At 34.5% G+C, this 24,261-nt stretch overlaps 1 long non-coding RNA gene across 1 annotated transcript; it reads right to left on the bottom strand.

Moving 5' to 3' along the window:
- Nucleotides 1–3,599: 3,599 nt before the first annotated feature.
- LOC149133144 (uncharacterized) lies at nt 3,600–8,159 on the bottom strand. Its single transcript, XR_016243920.1, has 2 exons — nt 7,657–8,159; nt 3,600–4,285 (listed from the first exon to the last, which is right to left on the bottom strand). It is a non-coding gene; the product is annotated as an uncharacterized LOC149133144 (long non-coding RNA).
- Between the last annotated feature and the right edge of the window lie 16,102 nt (nt 8,160–24,261).

The raw sequence follows: 24,261 nt of genomic DNA, 5'->3' as shown, positions 1-24,261 counted from the left end.
CTTGCTACATCGTTCCAGTCATCAATATTAAAGCTATCATTACCCGTAATGATTGACAAAGTGGTAGTAAAGAAAAAAGCTGGATAAATGAAAGATACTGTAGCACTGCGTCTAAGACAAATGGACAGCCGCGATGTGAAGAGCTGTGGTAAAAGCATTAACTGTGATTCTGTCTCGGGGATTCAAACAATGTCAGTTCCAGCAGCGTTTGTGCGAATGAGAAAATTAGTATGAAGTCTTGATTTACCTTGGGACACGATCTTGCTCTGACATGATGCTAAGTTAGAAAGAGTACAAGCATTACAAGAAGAATTAATTACATTTCTTGAGAATAAAAACAAGGTTATATAACTTCATGATCTTAAATCGCTTTCAGTCCTTTCGTTTCTAATAGATGTACCATTTCCTTTATACGAACTGAATTTGCTATTTCAGGAAGAAAAGAATCAGCTTTTACACGCACACTCACACGTGCGCGCCTCTTGTGTGTGGAGGTGTATATCTTTTATCTCTTACCTGTTTCAGTCATTAGACTGCAGCAATGCTGGTCCACGACCTTCGATTTATATCGAATGAATTGACCCCAATACTTTTTTTTAAAGTCTGGTACTTATTCTATCGGTGTCTTTTGCCGAACCACTAAGTTATGGGGACGTTAACACACTAACAGCGGTGGTGAAGTGGTGACGGGGGTCAAGCACACACATATATACGACGGGCTTCTTTCAGTTTCCTCAACCAAATCCACTCACTAGGCTTTATTCGGCCTCAGGCTATAATAGGAAAATACTTGCTCAAGGCACCACACAGTGGAAATGAACCAAGAACCATGTGGCTGGAAACCGTGGTGCTGCTAGCAGGATAAAAACTCGTCTCCATACAGTCAGAGAGAGGGAATCTACAGACAAGAATATATTTGTGGTTGTGATACGTGACTCAAGAACTAATTTTACTTTTCGGTGACTCGCTCAGGTATATCACTTTCAGTATATTTAGTATTCAGTTTAATGTGAAAGTAAGCATTGTAGCAGAAACTACTCAAATTAAAACTATTGAGATATAACGCAACGATCTATTTAAATCTAAATTAAATGTAAAACTTGTTTCTCTAGTTGAGGTTTACAACAAATATATTTTTAAAAATCTGGGCCTTATCCCGACTGGACAGATCATGCAAAAAAGAAAAAAAAATGGCATCGGTATTCGGTGAATTGTAAGAGCAACAATTTTCAAAAGTGAGATTCTTTTAAATTAACTACATGAGGTCATCTAGAAAATGTACTTCTGTTTTGATCAGGTATATCATCTGGTTGAAATCAAAACTTTCGTGTGTCAAAACAACATCAAATATCACATTTTTGTGCCCGCTACCGCATAAATGTCAGCTTAAATAAATTTGATTCACAGTTCAATGTTTTATTATGATGACCTTCATACATTAGTTATATAATATGACCGCTCAATAAATGAATATAACTTGTAATCATTCCGTACATATAACTCGTGAACGTAAAGATGCTGCTAACCACATATTTAAAATACTCATAGAATAATTTAGGTATGCTGAGGAACAGAAAAGTGTCTTTTTTGGGTTGCGGAGGCGAGGTTTGAAATATCGACGTTTCATTCTGTATGTGGACAAGTTCCAAATCAAGTCATAAGCGTGTCATCATGATAACAGGCAATTTTAATGAATTATTAAACAATAAATGCATAAATAATGAAGGAGATAATTTTAGTATCCTACATGAGACGCAAGTCTTCTAAATCATTTCACAATGACAAATAATTCTTTAACAAATTTTTGAAAAGAAACAAATGACAAATACCTATATATTAAAGTAATCTATGATGGAACTTCTGCGCCAAGTTTCATTGTGTTTAACGCTTTATGTATTTCGTTCCGTTTCACTCATAACCGCACTGATGTATTGAACAAAGCAGTAATAAAACACGAGAGAAAACTAATTACAGACTGATATATTCCAAATGATCGAAGTTTAGGAGCCATCAGGACTAAACTTCAATATCTGATATTTCAAGCATACATTTCTACTCAAAATACAACTAATACTACGTTTATTTTTTTTCTACTATGACAAAGTAATGTCTCTTATTCTGTTTTAATGTCCTCACTTCTATTCGGCAATTATATGGTTTCATAATCTTTCTAATCTCTGAAAACGAGCGTCCATCGCCTGTAGCACATCATTAGTAAACTTTGCATTATACATACATACATATATACATACATACATATATGTATGTATATGTATGTATGTATCTGTGCATGTGTGTGTATAGCCATAAAAAGACTAACATTCATACATGAATGCATACTTAAATATATACGAATATACATACATATGTGTTTGTGTATGTGCATGTGAGCGCGTGCGTGCGTGTGCGTAGTTATTTGAAATGTGCAATTTCTTATTTAAATTTATACACTTGTATGCATTTACCTATCAGTTTCTGAACAAACATATACACAAGCACACAAATGCAAGCATAGATACGCAGCACAAATATTATAATATATACATACCGGTCTGAATACATTTCTATATTTGTGTATATATATATGTGTGCGTGCGTGTGTGTGTGTGTGTGTGTGCGTGTGCGTGTGCGTGTGTGTGTGTGTGTGAATAGATAAACAAGATATACATTTTATATTTTATATATTTATTTAAAATCTAAAATCAAATCATTACTCCAATGATATTGTGTGATTATATTTGAATGTATATATAGAATAACATACTTGCGCATGAATCCCTACACGTTTATTCAATCAGACATACATGCATCCTTAAGCTTCTCCCCAATTCCCTCTCACAGTTAAAATGCGTGAAATATTTTCTCTCCCTTTCCACACACACACACACATACATACACAATGCATTTCTTCAAGCTCCTACATGATGTTCCAGCAGGAAAGCCATCAAAATGATGGCTGCTGTTGCTGGTATCCGTAAACGGATTTACCTGTTGGAGTATGGATTTTAAAAGTCTTGCTTCCGATACCAACACTGAATTCTCTCAATGATACATATAAAACATCTGGGGCGGACATTTGATGCTAGAATGCTAATGCTAAAAGAATTAATAGGGAACAAAACTCTGACAGGCTTCAGAATCAGTTTTGTGATTTTCATTGAGTTTTGTGTTTCATTCCAATGTTTTACATCTGTGAGACACTGAAACCGAATGTAGTGGTATCAACGCTTCAGTAAGAAAGCGAAATCTGCCGATTATTATACATTTACTCTTCCATAAGAGGTAAGATTTTTTCAAATGAGATTCATCGGTAACATAAATTGACTGTTGTACCACTAAAATTAAAATACCACACACAGACACACACGTTTCAGTGCATATGTGTGTATGCATATCTCTATCTGTCTTTCTCCTTTCTCTCTCTGTATATATATATATATATATATATATATATATATATATATATATATATATATATATGTGTGTGTGTGTGTGTGTGTGTGTGTGTGTGTGTGTGTGTGTACGTATGTATGTACGTAAATTTGTAATAAAACTACAACTAAATACGAAGCAGCAGCAATAAAAAATCGGACAACATATCAAAATATATATTTTATTTCCAAATATTCTTGAATATTTAAAATAATGAACATTAAAAATTCTGCGTAAGATGAACTTACAAAAATTAACTCTTGTGAATGATAGACGCCAGGGAGGTGTTGCACTTACGTCAGAATTCCGGACTTTTGTATTCCAATGAAAGTATTCAAGGATAACGGATTATATCTCCTACACAAGAATACAAACCATTCCTTCTATGAGTATCAACTTGTATCTATCAAGTTTTACTCACAACGATTTGGTAGATTTCAAGTGGTTATAAACTAAACTTGTTTAATATTCTGTAAAGTGGGATAGAACTGGAAACTAAGAAGTTGCGAAGCAAACTTCATTACCACCGAGAATTTGGCATTTGTGTGTGGAGGTTCCACAGTATTGTCCAAAATCATACAGGAAAATTTGTTGATAATTATTGGATGCAGGTTAGATCTTCGAAGAATGTGTCAGGAAATCATGAAACCAAAAATATTTCGATTACTTGCCAGACTTAAGGAACAATTTCATTCTAAACTTCTGTTCTAACGAATAATAACAATAACGGGGAACATTTTCGAAAAAATAATCCACAAATATAGCAGAATACATCAGAACTGTTTTTGTATTTCTTCTCTCACAACTGGTCATATTTCTGTAATACAAAATATATGTTCAAGCCGGTTGTCATCTGGAAAAAAAAAACATTTCCACGGTTCTTAACAGTTATAAAGTAGGCAGTTGCAAGTTTGTGATGGCAAAGTTTCATGAAGAGCATACACGTCATGAAACTCTTTCTAGTTCTTTGAGCATGTTGGACAAAAACTGTAATTACAATTTAACAAGTGAATGTAAACAGAATTTCCTTCTCCATAAGACATATCCTGAAGAGTTTCTGACTCTCTAAAAGTTACTATAGTAACTAACAAAATAATTCTCACATACCTGACAAGGTAAACAGGTATTGATATCAACAAATTGAAAATAAAATGGTTAAACGATAAATAAGAAAACTTTGAGTCACTAAATCGCGGTTGGTACAATTCCACTAACGTACTGGCTTTTGTAGCTGTTTCTTCAACTATCACTAAACAGTTCCTACTAGTCTGATCTAGTAAGTTGCGTACCACAATATGCATCCGCATATGCTCCTCTCTCTTGTTGGTTATTTAAAGACTCACTTTCACTCCAGACCCGAGTTACAACAGTCTAGAAGATCTTGGTCATCCACACATTTTTCATTCTGACATTGTAGATAAATTCTATAGACAAAATTACTTAACACCACTATTGCATATTATGTGCCTCAGTCTGTCTGAAGCAAATTTATTTCTTATATAACAATGAGTGGCAACATAATGTTGTTTTTCAATAATGTGATTTGTTTTATTGTCTTTCTCTCAACTTTTATAGTTTACCGAAATTATACCAAAGTAAGTTGCTAAAAAAAAAAGGGAAAATGTTCAAAGAAAACCAAGCTGTTTTGGTTAGTAATCATTCTATCTTTAAATATTGAACTTCTTAATTTTAGTATTTTATGGCACATCATGACATTCGTGTAAATAATTAAACAAACTAGATGAAAACTGACATCAATGTTCTTCTTTTGATGGTACGGAAAGAGGCATATACAGGGGCTAATAACAAGATTTACAGTAACAATACTTAATATAAGCTGATAATAATATATATACTTTCATATACTATTGAATCGTTATTGTATTATTCTCATCTCGTAAACCAATATTTATATTTCGATCGGCGGAGAATAAAAATTTAAAAGAAGTGAAGATTAGAGAAACGAAAAGAACCGCGAAGTAACGAAGACAAGAAAAATTATAGGAGAAAAGATAAGACAGTATGAAAACAGTAAATATAGCAAAAGTGTAAATCACTAAGAAGAGTATGCGTTTCACAAACGTTTAATGTATAATAGAAACTAATTAGAATATTTGTATTTAATGGCTTAAACTACTTATTGTATTCATCATTTTTATCATTAGCGTTGGCACTATCATCATTCACCATCAACAGTCATTATGACTGTAATTTGAAATGTTTTTCTGTTGATCAAAAATGGATTTTTAGTTGCTTGTACTCCTTTAAAATCTTCACAAAATTTCAATTGAATAAACGCCAAAAGAAATATTAAACCACAAATATTTATGACATGTACACCCTTACCTTATATACAAAATATATACAAAATATATACACATATATACAAAAATGCGCACACAAACAAAAATTTCACCGAAATTGTCATGCCATTGAGGAAAAAATAGTTCTCTGCAGTTAAAGTAAAATAACTGCTGTGCTAATGGTTTTATGGAAGTTTGGCTACTATTTATAGTAGGTTTAAATATCATGTAAGAGGGAACGTTCTTGATTCATGAGGTTTGAGTGTTATTCAACATTGTTATGGATGTTTTGCATTCACAGCCACTGTAATAGATATGGAAGCTTTCAGCTATTGAAAATTCGGCGGTTTACGTCAGGGAATAAGCAGTTGAAGTCAAATAACTTATCATTATAATGCAGTCAGTATCTAAAACCTTAGAAAATAGCAATGGGATGATAAAAAAAAGACTTATAGCTGATGCATTGGTAATATATGAAGAACAATTCGTATTCCTTAACTATAAATACATGAGAAGTCTATAAAATAGAAATAATATGCTTTTCTCTCTCTCTCTCTCTCTCACACACACACACACACACACACACACACACACACACACACACACACACACACACACAACCATATGCCCTCACACACGTGCACACACACACACACACATATTTGTGTTACGTTGTCTCAAGTAGAGCCCTGCTATTATAAGTTATTACAAGTGGCGTTTTAACAACCTCTGCACACGAGGACCTTTGGTAATTGTACAGTATATAGACGAAATTGAAACTGCCCTATAAATATATTTCACACCTTTAAAATTGACCTTAGTAATACTTGTTTGAATAATTTTCTTCTAATTTTTTCTTTCTAGCTCTTCGAAAATAGACATCCATCTGTTGTAGCAAATTCTATACACATCGGAATTAAATAAAAATAAATAAACAATTCACGTTTATAGCTTTGCATAAAACAAACCATGGTTATATGATAATTAAGCCAGTGTAAGCTTTTCAAAGAATTATTGCGAAATTGCTTTCGAGATTTACAAATTGCGACCGAAAATTGCATTGCTATTAAATAGTTATTTACGCTGAAAAAATTTACAGCTTTTACCACAACTACCTTTAAAGATTATCATTGTAGGGGAAAAATTAGAATAACGCATTTTTGTAGCTGATCAAGAAAATATGTTCCGCGAGTACATTTTGAAACAAGTATATTGTAGAGCCGTAAAGAGATATGTTCTTTTAAGATACACATATGCATACAAAAAATAATTTTTAGCATAGTTTTTCCAGTAATATATAATATTTAAGTCTTAACATTTTTTGGTGCACACATAAGGAGCGTTTACTGCAACATATTTGCCATTTATTTCTTCCACCGCAACTTGTAGTACAATGGGTGAAACATAATTTCAGATGATCAGACAGGGATTTCTTGCATAATCAAAACTTGAAAGATTTTTTGGAAGAATTGTATATTGTGAAACTTTCCATCACCTATATCACATTTATTATCTATCTCTACTTTTTCTTACTCTGTTTGTGTACATGTCTATGCTCCAATCACGTTATACACAGATATACATATAAACACACCTATTCACCCACACATGCATATACACACGTATATAAATATACATATTAATTACATCAAAAGCTGAGAGTTTGCTCAGTTTCGCACTGGCTGAAGAAAGAAATTGTTTACAGATTATATAAGGCTATGTTGAACATGAAATAGTGCAAATAGGTTGAATGATAAGTATTTTTGACAACTAATTAAAGTAGGTAGAGAATACAAGGGAAGGTTATTTTTAAGTTGTGTGTTAATATAAAAGGTTTGGAATAATCCTTAATTTTACTCACGTTTGCATTCGATGGATTTAAATGAAACTATTAAAAGAATATAAAATTATTGAGGATTACCTAGATTCAGTTTCCTTCGACAGAACTTCATTTATATTGCTGGAGAAAAAATAATATTTTAGTATGGGTTGTGCTTCCAGTTTAGAGGTCAAATTACTATGATGTTCAGGGTAGCTGTTTTAGTGAATTGAGGACATACGGCCAAATATTTTGCTAATATGTATGAACACAAGTTCAGGTTCTCATAACGTTATATAAATACATACACGTATATATTTATAAAAGCTCTGACTCGCCACTATGTAGAATGTAATCTGAAATGGGAGCATAAGCCACAATATAAGTGAGTGGCATGATGCGATAACAAAAGACGACATGACAATGTGGCAAGAATGATCCATTGGGAGCTCTGTGGAAACCACGGCCAGCAAATGTAGTTAAAAACTAGAAAAAAAAAAGAAGAAGCAAGATTATCTAACTGGAAAGAGAAGACCTTGCATGATGGATTTCCAGATTTAGTTGCAGAAAATAGTAATGGTGAGACGTGGTTGCGGTTGCAGAAAGGAAGGCTGGAAAAGGAAACAAAAAGTTTGTTAGTAACTGTACAAGATTAAGCATTGAGGACTAATTGGATAAAAACTAAGATAGACAGAAATAATCAGGTAGATTTCCAATGTAGGTTACGTAAATCAAAAGAAGAAAGTGTTGTTTCATAAAATATCACATGCATTCTTTTGAAGGTGTACTTCTTAGTAAACCGTCAGATTTCTAGATCTAAAACCGTGGGTTATCACTTGGAACATACACGCATGCTTCCTATATATAAAGGATTATCAATCCGGGAAAAATACTTCATAAGCTCTCTGTTGGTACACCAGGTTAGTGAAGAACTCCAAGTAATCTTTTTTACAGAGCGATATGTAAGAAACAAGTTTAAAATGTCGGTCATTACATATAATTGCTTTATTAGAGCAAGTTTGGCTTACAGCTGTTTCCAGTAGTCATTATTAAATAGGTTTAATCAATTGGTCTATTGATCAATTGAGGTAAATTGAGCAACCTAAGAAAATCAATGCTACTTTCGTCTGAGTCATTGCTGAAATAATAAAGAGAGCACTTGAAGAATGGCTAATGTATGGGGAAGGTGGGGGAAGATTGGGTGAAGGCAGGTTAGAAGGCGGTGGGAACAATTGCGGGAGCGATACTTTATAGAGGTAGCACTAGTAGTATAAGTAGTAGTAGCGTTAATAGTTATAGTAGCAGGAGTATTGTATTGCCAAATTTGGAAGAGGGACATTCACAAACATAAGTCAGCACCCGTCACTATATTAGCATTGCATGTAGGTCAGATATTCTCCAGCCAATGTGTTGAAATTTGATACGGGCTTTTCATGGACATGGGGGAGTCTAAGACAGTAATTTTCAGTTTTTAATCTAGCATTATGGGGGAATAATGTTAGAGAATTAGAATAAACTTGCAGAGTATTGTGTTATACCAAAAACATTATGATGAAGGTGACAGCGTCAGCATCAACAACATCAATAATATCAATGCCAATAATATCAGTAAAATCACAAGATAATCTTCCAATATAATAACAGAAATCACAATACCAATAACCATGAGGTAAGAACAACGATAAGAGGGTAAGTGTCCCAATATTGGTTGGAAGTAGAAAATTCCTGTTAAAATAAACTATTAAAATCTTAAAGGACAGATAAAATGGGACAGATAAAATAAAATAAAAATTTAAAAAATTAATAAAAAGTTTTTTAAAATTAAAAAAAATTTTAACCCACAGAAATATATATCTTTATACAGACATATGTATTCACCCAGCCATACATTCATACGCCCACACATATATACATATATGGTGACGAAGTATGATGACCTGGGGGGTGTTTGGAGGCAATAGCATTGGGGATATTCATCGGGTAACAGGAATATTGAACCGAAACGAGTATCACTCTATCATCCAGCGTTATGCCATTCCATCTGGGACAAGGCTGATCGATGATAATTTCGTGCTGATGCAAGATAATGATCCTAGATATACTTCTAAGCTATGCCAAAATTATTTACAGGAGAAAACGGACGAAAAAAGTTGACTGTAATGGAATGGCCAGCCCAATCCCACCGATTGCAATCCCATCGAAATTGTGTGGGATGAATTGGATTGCAGAGTCAAAAATCGAGAACCAAGTTGTGCAGAAACCCTCTGGACACTCTTACAAGAGGAGTGGCAAAATATTACCAGCGAATATTTGTTTCCATTGATCGAAAGAATGCCCAGACTATACTCCGCAGTGATTGAGGCCGAAGGCGCATATTTCGATGGAATAGTTTTTCTTTGATTTTTCTGTTTTGTTCTGTTGCTGAGTGAATTATGTCATCCAATGAATGTAGCTTTACATTAATAAAATATTTCACTAGAATATCTCAATTATTCCCATTTCGAAGATGTGTTTTCAAGATAAGTATATTTGATATGAAACTTTTGTAAAACAATATATATATATATATATATATATATATATATATATATATATATATATATATATATATATATATATATATATATATAAAATTGATGAAATCATTATATATATGCAGAACAGTTGTTCTCGCAAACGGTGTAGTTCTATTCTCGAAAAAAAAACGTGAGTAATGCTATGTATCTGTCTATTGTTGCTATCGTTTTCGTTTGCCATTAGTGAATATTTGAAACAGTTGACCGTCATCATATTGTGTTTCAATTATTTCTATGAGTATCAACATACTATATGGAAACACAAATATTTCTTCGAATGATGCACATGTCTATATGGTTTCTGTGAAAAGAAATTAGAGTGAAATGTCATCATATTGAAAAAATTGAAGGCGAGTTGTAAAAAAACAGTGAACACAATAAAACTGAAGAAGCAGAACAACGAATAATTCAGTGAATTATCGAAAATTAACAAACGCTTAAACTCACCAAGTGCGGCATTTACGAATATCAATCTCTTATTTCAAAACCGATTATTTTTGTTATCGTGTAATTCAACATACTATAGAAGATAATAGAAAGAGACAAATTATCCGAAGACTTACTTGAAATGCTGAAGCTGTCGAAAGTACTTATTCCATACTATATTGGTGTATTTCATTAACACGATTACAACGTTTATTTATAAGAAGAGTATAATATATGATGTTCAGAAAGTTCACCAAGCAGGATCAAATAGAGGCGCATCCACAAGATCATTCGTGCTGCTGGATTGTTCTACCCGAAATAAACAATTCTCTCTTATATCCCACCCTGTAGGCTGAAGAAAATAGCCTTGGTACATTAAAAGAGCTATGATTCTAATATTGATTCATGTACAATCTGCTAAATCTTTTCCACACCTCTTATAATTAGGTAAAATAGCTTGTAAGAACCAAGACGGTCGACATGTTTGACTCATGTTGGCTGATATAGCACAAAGCAACAAAGCAGCCTAAAGAATGCAAAGGAAAAGAAAAATATGGAAACTTTATCGTGTTGTTGTCCAGCTGGGACATTAGCGTTTATTCGATGATACTCTATAGCTAACAATTTATGATATTAAAGTAGATTTCAATATTTACCCCGAGTTTTCCTCTGTGATATTGCATTGCATCAAGAGCAGACATTTAAATTTTTTCCACGAATAAGAAAGAATGTGATGAAAAAAATAAATGCGATTTTTATATTATCCATTAGTTCAAATGTTATGGCAAGAATCGATAAATCGATACATTGGCAGATAGGAAAAGTTTACATCATTTTCGTTAACAAACATAATGCCTCAGAACACATGCATCAGGACATACAAGCGTGCACACGCGCAGATGAAACACGCTCATGTCAACGAGTACACACACATACATATACTTACGCACATACCTATATCTATGTACATACATACACAACGTACACACATATACATATGCATACAAATACATACATATACATACACACACACACACACACACACACACACATACAAACATACTCTGGTATGTGTGAATGTCTGCGTCTGCTCCTATGATGCTATACAAAACTATACTAGGAAGTAGAGAAACACAGACTCCAGATCAATAGAATATAGTTTAGGTCATATCGCCCTGGTTCTATTAGTTTATTGAAGGCAAACCAAAGAAATAATAAAAAGCGAGCACAATTTTTGAATTGTTTTTAAAATACAATCTTTCAACGTTTAAATGGTTGTAGAAAAGTTCATTAGCTGAGACAAATAGTAGCAATTTTCGCAATAGCAGCAGAAACAACACAGCATATTCAATTATAGATTTCCAAATCATTATGTACACATATAAATGCATATAATTATTAGTTCATGACCATTGCGTCCTCTCCAATAAGATATCATAATTATTGATCCTTCATCTAATATAAAACAGAATTTGTATTTGTCGTGGTTTGTTTAGAGGAGATTAACACCAATTAAATCGGATTAACAGACGCGAAACCCGAAATACAGAACTTAACGTCAAATCTCACAACATAAGAACTGAAAACGCACCTGGACGCTGATAAACACCTCTCAGTATTTTCTACAATACTCTATCAATGTGTGTGTGTGTGTGTGTGTGTGTGTGTGTGTGTGTGTGTGTGTGTGCGTTTGGATATATATATATATATATATATAAATATATATACAAGCTTGAATATATACGTCCGTGTGCGTATGTGTGCATATGTGAGTGTACAAACAAGATGAGTATTCAGTTGTTCGTTCAACTGAATTACTTGCTCAATGAATTAACAAGTAATTGGCTGAATTTTCCTCAGACACATATGTCATTTATGTAAATCACAAACTCAGTGCAATAGTGTGACAATGTTGTATTCTTGAATTACAGGTGTAGCCTATTCATTGGGCTTCTGTATATTTTCCGTCAAGTAAATTAAACACACCAGGCTTGGATTGACTAAAGACAATGATAAAAGACACTTGCAGACGATTACACGCAGTAAGATCGTATACTATAACTGCTCATTGCGAAACAAATTCTTAAACATTCAGGCTACGGCATCCCTGAATACCCACACATATGTACATTACGGTTTTAACAACGAGTATTTAGTTGTTCGATCAACAGGATATCCTTCATTTTGATTTTAGCGTGGAAATAGCTGATATTTCGCATACGTGTGTACTCTTAACAGGTGAGAATTAACGTGATACTGTGTGAAAAATTGCATCCTTTGGCTTACAAGTACAACACATTCAACCGAATTCTTCTTATTCCCACTTGAAAGACAGGTAGACCCAATGTCAGGTAGACTCAAATGATCTACCCAAGATGCTACACATTCCGCTCCAACGCGGATTCCATGGTAACGAAATAATTGTGCAATAATGCCAATGCTGCTCACAAGCATGCGCATCGGCATTTGAAAAACTGCTAAAAGAGCGTCAACTTAATTGCAAACAGAAATTGTATTTTGACATAAAACTTCAGAAGTTTCTTCAAGATTAAAATAAAAAATCTCCTTTGTTCTTCGAGTATCTTTGTTTGCGAACAAGATTTTAGCCAGAAATATAGCATTTCATATATGAGTATCAACTGGGTATCTGTTACACATACACACTCACATGTATATTGTATACACACATATACTCACACAATGACTCACACATATATAAAATATTGCATTGCCCGTCATGCTTGTTACTTCGCAATCACACAAATATTTAATTATTTAATACTAAAACAAAATCCCTCATAAAAATATAACATTTTTACCGAGGACCAGTGCTTATGGATAAGGAGGTGTGACCTAAAGATAAAGACACAAGCACTCGTATGCGCACCTCACGAACGAGCGTTAAGGACCAACTATATGAAGTGCAGAATAGGCAACACTACCGATAGCGACAAATGCGGAATGTGTGGTGAGAGGGGTGAAACGGTATGGCACATCGTTAGTGAATGCCCAAAATTGGGACAACGTGAATACAAAAGGGGCCATGACAATGTGGTTAGAATGATACATTGGGAGCTCTATAGAAACCACGGCCTACAAAGAGCAAAGATGTGGTATGAGAAGGAATCACTGAAAAGGAAAATTTCAAAACCAGTGGGATGCAATGATCCAATGTGATCATCCGATCACACATCGAAACCGGACATTGTTGTGGTAAATATAAAAAAGAAAGAACTTGTATGATAAACGACATAGCAAACTCCGGAGACAACAGGATCAATGTGAGACAAAAAGAAAAAAATAAACAACTATGACGATTTAAAGTGGGAAATATGAAGGTTGTGGTCAATGCGGAGAGAAGACGTGATGCCAAAAGTAATTGGTGTACTTGAAAGTATCAACACTCAGCGTCCAACATGGCTGAAAAAGATTGGTGCTGCAAGTGTGAAGGTAGAACTCTTACAAAAATCAGCATTGCTTGGAACTGCAAGAATTCCTTGCAGGGTTCTTGAAGCATGACCAGTAAACGAGTGTCACCTTAGTCTGCTGGCTCTGGACAACTGACACTTTCCATCATACGATTCGAAATATGCAGTGAGGTTTCATATAATAATAATAATAATAATAATAATAATAATAATAATAATAATAAAAATACTAGGTAGCGGCTTTGATGGGTTCTCATCTTAACTGATTGGAAGTGTTATCCAGTACATGTTTTGTCTTGGTATAAAAGATGGGCTACAACAAATATTCTGCTCAAAACCACAGATTTGCTGGTCAGTTCCTTGACCTTAATCAGATGAGCATATCCTTTAGTGGCTGACAGTATGTGCATCTCTGATCACGAGCAGAAGTAGTTGGGGAGCATCATAGGCATGTGTTGAGAGACATTTTGAGTGTTTGAATAATTCACCTCTGGGAACATGGTCGTTTCATTCATCATCCTTAAACAACCTCTATTCAAGACCTTTTGAGCGGGATGGTCCACTCGACCTCAAGAAAATTCTGACTGGTGTCCACCTGCAAGGTCATGCACTGCTTATCTTGATATGAGATCACCATGTCGCGCGCATATGGTTGTGATGCATGTGTCTGGTGTACCCTTATCAGACATGATGGGTATATTGGGCATCGTATATTTGTACCCTAGTGTCAGATGGCATGCGCTGCTCTCTCACTCAATAATAATAACAACCCCTTCTGGTAAAGACAAAAGGCCTGGAATTTATAGACAGGGGTATAGTCGATCACACGGATCCCAGTACTTGACTGGTACATATTTTATCAATCTCAAAAGGATGAAAGGCAAAATTGACTTCAGCCGAATTTGAACTCAGAACATAAAGACGGGCGAAAAGTCGTTAAGCATTTTGCCCGGCGTTCTAGCGATTCTGCCAGCTCGCCGCCTTAATCATAATATTGTTACTTAAAAATAATACTGTTACTACTACTACTACTACTACTACTAATAATAATAATAATGATAATGATAATAATACGGATTCAAAATTTGTTCAAGTCCAGCAACTTTTGGGAAAGTAGTTAGTCGATTAGACCAGTACTTGACTGGTACCTTATTTTATTGACCACAAAAGAATGAAAGTTAACCCCGGCGGTATTCGAGCTCAGAATCTAAAGAGCCAGAAGAAATATCGGAAGGCATTTTGTCCGACGTTCCGGTAATTCTGATAACCCACCTACATAATAATGACGATAATGATTTCTTCCTTAACTTGCGTAGAACTGAAAGATAAAAAAAAAACCCAAAGAAGAAAACATCAAATAAATAGAACGAATATTAGCAAACGATATCTTTGAAATATATTCTAAACACTGACCATTTCTATGAATAAAATGTTTCTTTTGATTTATTATCTTTCCACTAATCGTAAGATAAATTCTACAAATACAGAAGCAGAAAAAATAACTCCAAACCAGAAGTATTTCTAACGTTCTCACGTAGACAAACTATATTTTCGATGTAGATTTGATCTAATATGCGCCTAGTGTTTATGACAAGGAAACCAGTAATGTTCCGGAACTTATTAAATACATCACAGAATACATAGTATAATAAGTCATGTAGCAGAAGTATTACTGTATGAATTTCCTAGCCAAAAATGAATCTCAATCAATCAATCTTTATCCGAAAGATTTGGAACTGCGAAAACAGTGCATCGCCGGTTTAAATGTATCACAGTATTCGATTTGTTTTCTCCTATGTTCTGAGAACGGACTCTGTTGGAGATCGAAACTGTATTTTCTATAGCCGATAAAAAAAAACAAAAACAAAAAAAAAACACGTATATAGTGAAGACATTTCAGTTGCGTCTTATCAACTTTTGGATCAGGACAAACATTACTACTCTTCAGAGCTCACTACATGCATTACTAAATCAAGTTCTTGCTCTTCATTTATTGAGTATCTGGTAAAGGCTTCTGCGTCGCTTCCAACTTTTACCATTACCAAAGATTCCAAAGAACAAATGATGACGCTAGATCACATTCCGCTGAATGAATGCCTGCAAATTGTACTCTTTATTATTTCCGCAATGTTTGCAAAATATCTGGTAATCTCCATGAATTTATTTTAGTGTTGCATCTTTTCTACGAATGATTTTGTAGTTTACATAAGCATATATGACTATATATTCCCCTTACTAGGGGGTACTCAAAAGGGCATTTATTTAGAAACGCACCACTCCAAGAAAATGAAATGCAATTCTAAAAAAAAGTTATGAAAATGGAAAATATATACAAAATAAATGATGTATGCAAAAAAATTAGAAAGATTCTTGCATTTTAAAATATTTTATACTAAAAAATAACACAAAAAGAAAAGGGATACTCGCGAATATAAACAAACATGTCGGACGATACAAGGGGTGGTAATTTGCTTTTACCATTCAGCTATTATTAATGATACGAGGGGGCCAAATAACCACTGAGTTATATGTCGTATGATATATTTTCTCTGTAAACTGAATACAAAAATAAAAATTACAGAACTTGCATACGTCTTAAACATATTTACTCTATTGTTTTATAATTATTTCCGTCGTATATCATAAAATGGGCGAAGGTAAAGCGAGTGGACACCACCTGACCCTAAAACTAACCCTAACCAATGTGTACAGCAAAAAAAAAATCTGATTAGAAAAAATTCAAGAATTTACAAACGATATTGTCAGGCACCTCTTATCATTAACAATACCTGACTGCTAAATGTAAATTACCACACCTTGTATCGTCCGACATGTTTGTTTATATTCCACGGGCGCCCGTTTCCCGTTTCTGTTTTATTTTTTTAGTGTAAAATATTTAAAAATGGATGAATCTTTCTAATTATTTGTATACATCATTTTGGATATATTTTCCATAATATTTTAAAACATTGCATTTCATTTTCTTGGAGAGGTGAGTTTCTAAATGAGCGTCCTCAAAAGAAATTGGAATTTTGCAATATTATTTTATTAACTTAGTTTTACATGTTTACATTTTTATCGCCTTCAAAGTATTATCAATTTAGTTCTATATTTAAGAAATGAGGAATTATGTACATTATTTATATATTTACATTTGACGTATATTTATCCTCATCTTGTTTGTTGTTAACACAACGTTTCGGCTGATATACCCTCCAGCCTTCATCAGGTATCTTGGGGAAATTTCGAACCTGGGTTCTCATTCCTAAGGTATTTTTGATATTGATATTATTATTATTATTATTATTTTATGTTTGACTTTTGTTTTGCATTTGTACAAGTTGGATCCAAGTCTCACCCAGAGACCTCAAGAGACAACAAGTTAGAAGTTCATGTAGGTGTTATGCCTAGGGTACCATATATTTGGATTTGTACAGTTTTGTTCAAGTGAATGTTTAAGAAACCATAAGAAAATTATGTTTGCTTTAAAATTTGAGATCACATAGACAGTATTTTACGTAGGATATGGGCAGTTCCCATGAGCACTATCTTTTGGACTTCAGCCATTTTGGGGTTTCCTGGTATCTGAGCTAGGTAGTAATCAGCCCGTTTCGCTGTCATTCCCAGGGCACCTATGACAATAGGTATTGTTTTCGTCTTCAGATTCCACATTTTGCTAATTTCTATTTCAAGATCTTTATATTTGCTCAGTTTTTGGTAGGTCTTGACAGATACGTTTATATCAATTGGGACAGTCATATCAATGAGGAGGCATGATTTTTGTCTGAAGTCTTTCAGTATGATGTCTGGCCTATTTGCGTCTATCTTTCTGTCAGTTTGAATGGTGAAGTTCCAGAGGAGTGCAATGTGATCATTTTCAAGTACTGGGGGTGGTTTGTGTTCCCACCAGTTTTTATCAAGGGGCAAGTCCAGGTTTTTGCATATTACCCAGTGAATATATTGTGCAGCTCTATCATGCCTGTTGAGATACTCTGTAGGCGCAAGCAGACTGCACATGGAGACAACATGATCGATGGTCTCATTTTGTTGTTGGCATATACGACATAATGGGGAGCTGCCGTTCTTTAATATGTTGGCCTGGTAGTTCTTTGTAGGTAGGCATTGATCTTGGGCTGCTATGATAAACCCCTCTGTTTCTGATTTCAAGCCAGAGGCCATTAACCATTGGTGGGTAAGGGCTTTGTCAATATCTGCATTATTCGCTCTCTTTGGGTATTTGCCATTGAGAGGTTTTCCATGCCATTTTTCAGTCATAATAGCTAAGGCAGCAATTTTAGCACGGGTTTTCAAGCGCTTAGCTTTTTCTGTAGGTGTTTCTAGTTCGTCTAATTCTTGAATTTGTTGCAATTGGAATTCACTTAGATATTCCTTTGCCTGTTTTGTTACTGAGTAAGATGCTTTCTTGCTTTCATATTTTAAGACAAGTTTTAGCATCCAGTCCTCAGAGTTTTTCAGATAGGTGTCTAGGCCAATTGTGGCTACCTTCATTGATAATGCCAGCTGTAGTAGTCCTCGACCTCCCTCTTTTCTTGGCAGATAAAGACGTTCTATATCTGCCTTAGGGTGGTGCATTCTATGCATTGTCAACAGTTTTCGTATTTTTCTGTCAACATTACATATTTCAGTAATTGACCAGTTAACGATGTTGAAACTGTAAGTCACGACTGGTATGGCTAGAGCATTGATCGCTTCGATCCTGTTTCTCGCGTTCAGCTCTGTCTTCAGTATTGCTCTCACCCTGCGATAACATTCTCTTCTGATCCTTTCCCTCATCACTGAGTGCTTGATATTGTCCCCTTCAATTACCCCTAGGTATTTGTAGCTCTCCGCTGGTTCTAACTCTTTTATGACATTTTGCTGGTCAAGGTTCACATTAGATGTATTTGTCATTTTTCCTTTGATAAAGATAGCTTTTGCACATTTATCAAGGCCAAATTGCATCCTGATGTCATCACTGAATTGTTTAACAATCGCTAGTAGGCCTTTGAGTTGTTGGTCATTTTTTGCAAAGAGCTTTAAATCATCCATGTAAATGAGATGATTTATATTTTTATCAAATATTTTATAACCATACTGTGCATCATTGAGCAATTTTGAGAGCGGTATTAGGGCTAGACAGAAGAGGAGTGGTGATAGTGAGTCACCCTGGAAAATGCCACATGAAATTCTTACATCTCCAGCATTTAGAGATTCATTGTCATTGTTCAACATCAGTGTGGTTCTCCATGATCTCATACTTACAGATAAAAAGTTTCGCAGAGTAGGAGCTATTTTATACATTTCCAGACATTTCCTAATCCAGCTATGTGGTAGGCTATCAAAGGCCTTTTTATAGTCTATCCAGGCTATTGACAAGTTTTTGTGTCGCTTGTGACAATCTTCTAAGATCATCTTATTGATGAGTAGCTGATCTTTACAACCATAAGATCCACGTTTACATCCCTTTTGCTCATTAGGGAATATGCTACTTTCTATTAAAAAACTATAGGTGTACTCGGTTAGGACAGATGTTAGCGTCTTATACATTGTTGTTAAGCAGGTTATGGGGCGATAATTTTTTGGTTCGTTTGTTTCCTCATTTTTTGGAAGCAGGAATGTTAAACCATTAACTAGCCAAGAGGGCATCAAACTAGGATTTTGCAAAACATCGTTGTAAAGTTTTGTTAGCAGTTCATGGCTTTCTGGGAAGGCATTCAACCAGAAGTTAGGAATTTTATCCTTTCCTGGAGACTTCCATTTGCTTGACCTCCTGAGAGCAGATCTTATATCTTCTACCCTGACCCCCTCCCACTTTTGCTCCTCTAAGGAGTCTAGGTCTGTAGCTATTCTATCAATCCAAGGGGCCTTTTCATTGTGTGTTTTATCTTCTGCCCAGATTTTATTCCAAAATTCTTGCACTTCTTCTTTTGATGGGACAGACTTTATTGTTACTGGTGTTTTCCCTATCTTCCTGTAGAAATTTTTGGGGTTATTTTTGAACATGTTATTATCTCGGAAGAATTTAACACGCTTTTCATACCTTGCTATGCGGGCAGCTTTAGCACATACCTTTTGCTTGATGGTTTCTATGGTGGCATCAATGTCAACTATGGTTTTCATGTTATATTTTTTCTTTAGTTTTTGGGTCTTTGTAGGTTTGATACTCTTGTCAAATTTAAGGTTTTTCAAACATTCTATGTCAGATCTAAGCAGCTTAATTTGGTGTTGAATGCGTTCTTGCCAAGAAGGCTTTTTGTGGGAGTGTTGTCTTTTTCTAATCTTTTCACCACATAGAATCGTTGAGATTCTTGCGGATGCATAGTACAGGTGGTTGAGATCTGTAATATCAACATCATTAGCTGAAATTATATCCTTAAGTGCAAGGCGGATTTTACCAATTATTTTCAGGTTTTGGTTTATTATTATTATTATTATTATTATTATTATTATTATTATTATTATTTTATGTTTGACTTTTGTTTTGCATTTGTACAAGTTGGATCCAAGTCTCACCCAGAGACCTCAAGAGACAACAAGTTAGAAGTTCATGTAGGTGTTATGCCTAGGGTACCATATATTTGGATTTGTACAGTTTTGTTCAAGTGAATGTTTAAGAAACCATAAGAAAATTATGTGTTTGCTTTAAAATTTGAGATCACATAGATAGTATTTTAGGTAGGATATGGGCAGTTCCCATGAGCACTATCTTTTGAACTTCAGCCATTTTGGGGTTTCCTGGTATCTGAGCTAGGTAGTAATCATCCCGTTTCGCTGTCATTCCCATGACAATAGGTATTGTTTTCGTCTTCAGATTCCACATTTTGCTAATTTCTATTTCAAGATCTTTATATTTGCTCAGTTTTTGGTAGGTCTTGACAGATACGTTTATATCGATTGGGACAGTCATATCAATGAGGAGGCATGATTTTTGTCTGAAGTCTTTCAGTATGATGTCTGGCCTATTTGCGTCTATCCTTCTGTCAGTTTGAATGGTGAAGTTCCAGAGGAGTGCAATGTGATCATTTTCAAGTACTGGGGGTGGTTTGTGTTCCCACCAGTTTTTATCATGGAGCAAGTCCAGGTTTTTGCATATTACCCAGTGAATATATTGTGCAGCTCTATCATGCCTGTTGAGATACTCTGTAGACGCAAGAAGACTGTACATGGAGACAACATGATCGATGGTCTCATTTTGTTGTTGGCATATACGACATAATGGGGAGCTGCCGTTCTTTAATATGTTGGCCTGGTAGTTCTTTGTAGGTAGGCATTGATCTTGGGCTGCTATGATAAACCCCTCTGTTTCTGATTTCAAGCCAGAGGCCATTAACCATTGGTGGGTAAGGGCTTTGTCAATATCTGCATTATTCGCTCTCTTTGGGTATTTTCCATTGAGAGGTTTTCCATGTCATTTTTCAGTCATAATAGCTAAGGCAGCAATTTTAGCACGAGTTTTCAAGCGCTTAGCTTTTTCTGCAGGTGTCTCTAGTTCGTCTAATTCTTGAATTTGTTGCAATTGGAATTCACTTAGATATTCCTTTGCCTGTTTTGTTACTGAGTAAGATGCTTTCTAGCTTTCATATTTTAAGACAAGTTTTAGCATCCAGTCCTCAGAGTTTTTCAGATAGGTGTCTAGGCCAATTGTGGCTACCCTCATTGATAATGCCAGCTGTAGAAGTCCTCGGCCTCCCTCTTTTCTTGGCAGATAAAGACGTTCTATATCTGCCTTAGGGTGGTGCATTCTATGCATTGTCAACAGTTTTCGTATTATTATTATTATTATTATTATTATTATTATTATTATTATTATTATTATTATTATTCAGGTCACTGCTTAGAATCGAACTCGGAATTTTGGGGTTAGTAGCCCGCGCTCTTAACCACTATGCCATATACCCACGGGCTTTGTTTCTCATTTTATTTAACACATGCACACACATACATATGTATATATGTATGTATAGGTGAGTACGAGTGTGTATATACACACGTGCGTCGCTATAAGTATGTACAACTGAAAGTGGGTAGGTTTTCTCACTTATCTATTTGTATTTGTAAAATAATTAGATTCAAGGTGAATATAGTACTTAAGTTTAAGAACCAGAATTAAGTATGGTATTATCCATACAATTTCAAAATAAGGTGATTAAAATCAACATAAGCAATATAGTCTGGCTAAGTCAAAATGTTTTTTTGTATTCTTCTTTTCTACTTGCAGAGTTTAAATGTAGCTATAAAATTATTTCCTTCTCTTGAAATGAAATTTCAGTAAATTTCAGTAAATTTCTATATCTTTGTGCAGCTGAGGATTGCGCTGCACTTTACATTTGATGTAATGTTCACATTGCTTAATTAAATGGAGTCGCATGAAACGACCGTACTGCATTAACTTTAGATACCCTTGTTGCTTATTTTGATTTTAATCACCTTATTTGTATTTGTATGTATATACGGTTATGTTGCTAGTATACGGTTACGTTGCTCGTATACAAATTTTCTACCACTTGCTGTACAACAGTCACTGGCAATGACAGAGTTGTTTAATTTATCTGTTGATGGCAATAATATCACAATAGATAAAAAAAAACCCAACTCAGTAACACCTCAGTAATGTTTCTTGCGGCAGAAGTATCGCTCAGCAATACAATTCAATGAAATATTAATACTCTTCACAGATGACTTTTCCTTCCAGCTTGGCGAATTTTTCTTTTAATACTTATCTTTAACCATATGATATAAACTTCACTTTAACTAGGCAGATAGCCCCACTCTTTCATTGTACTGAAAATAGGAAGGGACATTTCTAAGGGAGAGTAATACTGTCAGCCTTTAGCAAAAATTTTACCGTTCACTGCATCCACAAAGATGATATAATGGTTTAATCGGTGACATGGATGTGTTTCATAAGTAGACGCCTGCCAAGCGACACCAAAGAACATTATCAAGTAAACGTCTTAATGATTCGCCGAGGTTACATATGAAATAGAATTTAAATTCCTAGTTTAGTCGTATCAATTTATTTTATAATTGAATCTAACTTATATTTGTATTTTCTGTATTCAAAAATGCTAAAAGGAAAAAATCTGAGCGACTGACTTTCACTCGAGATGTGCAGCCTTAGTCTTTGGTAATGTAAAAATTGTTATAAAGCATTGCTTGCTTCAACTTTACAGTTGGGATTTTGTCTTTCCACATATATAGGAAAAGTAGATTTGAAAATTAACGCGGGTATGCAAAAGGTTATATATTTCCAAATGATGTTAAAGGAACTGTGGAGCTTTCATTTTTACTTATGTAAGGAATACTGTCGTTACCTCTATGAAAAAAATATAATATATGTAAATACTCATAAATAATCTAGTATAAAATGGAATGGAATTTACTGGAATACTGTAAAATTGATATTGTACACGGTATTAAAACTGTCAGGAGGAAGTAAACTTACGAAGTTTGCAATGCAATCAATAGAAAGCACAGTATATATAAAGCACTTCTTTTATCATTTATAACCCACGCAAGTATGAAAGAGAATCACAACTACTGAGTGGATTTTTATCTCAAACAGAAGAGAACTGGTCTATATTCAAGATATAAAACTATTTCCGATGCCATTAAGAGAAAGGGAAAGAGAGAGAGAGAGAGAGAGAGAGAGAGAGAGAGAGAGAGAGAGAGAGAGAGAGAGAGAAGAAAGAAAGAGAACGAAAGGAAGAGATGTAAAGCTAATGAAATAGTTTTGACAATTTCAATGTACCTACGTCACAAGAATTAATGAGCAGATTTATTATGAGAGAAACATCAGGAAATTAGTCTCTAGAAGCTCCCATTTGCGGTCTCTTACAAGATTCAATACATATTAATTTTGAACTATTATAAGCGTACATACATGCATTGTTCAGGCAGCAGTAACACGTGTTGTAGCTGCACTTTTACGGGAGCATCTGGTGCTGCTTCTTACAACATTCTTAGCATGCCATTTTTCTACTGGGTAAATATTTTCACTGCTGCAAACAACGGATCTCTGCCCATTTTGTAAGGGCACAATATTGCAGTTAAAAAGCAAACATTAAAAAGTAGGCAATTTAGTGAAAAGAACTAGACAATTTAGTGTTATGGATCATTCTGAATATCTGGTAAAAAAAAAACAAAAAAAAACTATCCTAACAAACAGAGACTCTTTAGAAGTCTTATTTCAATTACTAATATCGTAAAGGAAGACGCATGTAAATTTCTGAACACCGCTGCAGGGCTAAACAAGAACTCATTAGTGATACCAAAAA

The sequence above is a fragment of the Octopus bimaculoides genome, chromosome 12 (genome assembly GCF_046866305.1).
Source record: "Octopus bimaculoides isolate indiv1 chromosome 12, ASM4686630v1, whole genome shotgun sequence".
Classification (NCBI taxonomy): Eukaryota; Metazoa; Mollusca; class Cephalopoda; order Octopoda; family Octopodidae; genus Octopus; species Octopus bimaculoides.
This window is presented reverse-complemented; position numbering and strand designations above follow the sequence as displayed.